Raw genomic sequence first — 2,745 nt, 5'->3', positions numbered from 1 at the left:
GTTCTGACCATTTTGGATTCGTAAGAGGTAAGGGTAAGAAATAAAGTTACTTTGGGAGAATATGACCATAGATAAAATAAGTTTAAAAATGAAGGCTAAAGGCACAAAAGCGTCCTGTCCCTATTTCAGAATTTCCCTAAGAGTTGTGATAGAGATTGCCAATTTCCATTTTCCTCCTTTCCCCCCACCCCCTTACAAACATAGGCTCTGCATTACTGAATGTGCCAAGCTGAAAAACTGTATCACCCAGCCTCCCTCTCCCCTTCTTACTTTTATTAGCCTATGGTTTTTGCAACATGTCTGGACCCTCTGACTCCAAGGAGTTCTAGACAATGGAAGCTACACAGGAAGGATGGAGAAGAAAAAGATGGAAGGAATCTAAGACATCAGTGTTCTGTTGAACACCTCCATGCATTCTTCTATTATTCCAGTCATTGCTAGATGACTAACTTTGCTCAGGTACAATGGAACAGCTTGGTGAAGCCTGTAATGTATCTCTCCCTCCTAATCTACAGAATCTCTAATCATTACCTTCATATGGGAAACTAATAGGAACTTCTTCAGCACTCAAGGAAGTGCAACCCAGAATTGTCAGTGGTGGTATATGTAAAAAGTTAACACATGCTGGGAATAAAAAATAGTCTTTTCACAGTGGCTCACGCCTGTAATCCCAGCACTTTGGGAGGCAGAGGCGGGTGGATCACGAGGTCAAGGGATCGAAACCATCCTGGTCAACATGGTGAAACCCCGTCTCTACTAAAAATACACAAAGTTAGCTTGGCATGGTGGCACGTGCCTGTAATCCCAGCTACTCAGGAGGCTGAGGCAGGAGAATTGCCTGAACCCAGGAGGTTGCAGTGAGCTGAGATTGCGCCATTGCACTCCAGCCTGGGTAACAAGAGCGAAACTCCGTCTCAAAAAAAAAAAAAAATAGCCTTTTCAATGGGTGATGAAGCCAATAGATCCATGCTTTCCTTTTTCTTTCTTTCATTTCTCTTTTTCTTTCTTTTCTTTTCTTTTCTTTTCTTTTCTTTTCTTTTCTTTTCTTTCTTTCTTTCTTTCTTTCTTTCTTTCTTTCTTTCTTTCTTTCTTTCTTTCTCCCTTCCTCCCTTCCTTCCTTCCTTCCTTCCTTCCCTTCCTTCCCTCCCTCCCCCCCCCCTCTTTCTTTCTTTCTTTCTTTTCTCTTTCTTCCTTTCTTTCTTTCTTTCTTTCCTTTTTCTTTCTTCTTTTCTCTCTTTCTTTCTTTCTGTCTGTCAAAGGCTACTGATATGTATTTCCAAAGGCTTATCTGGCAGCCCATGGAACATTCCAAGAGGTGATCCATAGTGATTCTATATGAATAAAGCAAGATTGTCCAGTGTTGCCATTCCCTTCTCTGGAAATACACTCCCTCCATTTGCCATTCCTGCTCACAAATAAACATCCTACATACCAGCTTTGGTTTCAGGCTTGTCTTTCCACGGGTCCCAGGTGATGACAGATAAAATTATCCAAGAATAAACCAGTCCTGGATTGCCTAGCTCTGAGCTTTTCATTTTTAATATAATCAGGACAGTTCTTATAGTTTCCAGCTCAATAATTTGTCTATTGATAAATTATTAATATTTATGGTCATATTCTCCCAAAGTAACTTTTATTTATTTATTATAAATATTGACCTATTGATAATTAAACTGATAATTTATATATTTGTTCTGTTTTTATAATTTTTAGTTTTTGATTTATATTCTCTATTTAGTGATACTTCATTCTTGTATTTTCCTTTAGTCATTTAGACATAGTTTTCTTCAGTTCTTTGAGGATATTTTAAGTAGGTGGTTTAAAATCTGTTTAAAGTTCTTCTAATAAGGCCAGCTTCTGAGTTTCACCAGGTCAGTTACTATTGACTGGTATTTTTACTGTGTATGGGCCATACTTTCTCATATTTTTGTATCTCTTACAATTTTCAATATTATTTATATATATATATATATTTTATTTTTTATTTTTAAATATTTAATTGAAAAATAAAGACTGCATGTATTCAATGTGTACAATGTGATGATTTGATATATGCATACATTGTGTAATGATTATCACAATCAAATTAATTAACACATAAAATCATAAAATCAAATTTACATGTCCTCTTTGTGCAGGGGCCATGCTAATCTTCTCTGTATCATTCTGATTTTAGTATAGATGCTGCCAAAACAAGCACTAAATATTTAGTTAAATAATGTGGCAACTTTGGAAATCAAATTTTCTTCCACCTTTCCCAGGGTTGTTGCTGTTGCTGTTTGTTATTTTTGTGGATATTTGTTTAATTACTTTTCATGACTAATTCTGTGATATCTCTTTTCTCTGTCCTGTGTGGACAGTTAAGCTTATTGTCCAGTTGATGATTAAACTGAGATTTTCCTAAATGCATTGAACAAATAATTTTCCTTGCCTTCTCAAAGGGGGTTTTGTATGTATTGGGGTGTGTCTTAAATGCTTTGCAAGGAGTTTGCAACCTTGCCTTCCCTTTTATTCCTACTTGGGGAGATTCTCAAAGTTGGCTAAAGTTGAAAAATAGAGCCTTCTCAAGTATTTCTGGGCATTTCCTAGCCAACTGTATGTGGCATTATAGATTCCCAGGAATACGTCAGAACTTTAAAAATATCTCCTATGAACAACTCTTTTCCTGTGTTTTTTTTTCCCCTTGTACTTATTTTTTTGGTCAGCTTCTTATTTATCCCAGCTGTTAGCCCACCTCGAGCAGCT

The 2,745-nt window shown here is 36.5% G+C and overlaps 1 non-coding gene across 1 annotated transcript; it reads right to left on the bottom strand.

The window, feature by feature from the left end:
- Nucleotides 1–2,097: 2,097 nt before the first annotated feature.
- LOC119473669 lies at nt 2,098–2,200 on the bottom strand. Its single transcript, XR_005202878.1, has one exon. It is a non-coding gene; the product is annotated as a U6 spliceosomal RNA (small nuclear RNA).
- Nucleotides 2,201–2,745: the final 545 nt, after the last annotated feature.

This window comes from Cebus imitator, unplaced genomic scaffold (genome assembly GCF_001604975.1).
Source record: "Cebus imitator isolate Cc_AM_T3 unplaced genomic scaffold, Cebus_imitator-1.0 Scaffold175, whole genome shotgun sequence".
Taxonomy (NCBI): domain Eukaryota; kingdom Metazoa; phylum Chordata; class Mammalia; order Primates; family Cebidae; genus Cebus; species Cebus imitator.
The sequence above is the reverse complement of the archived record's forward strand: the minus strand, read 5'-3'. Positions and strand labels throughout refer to the sequence as shown.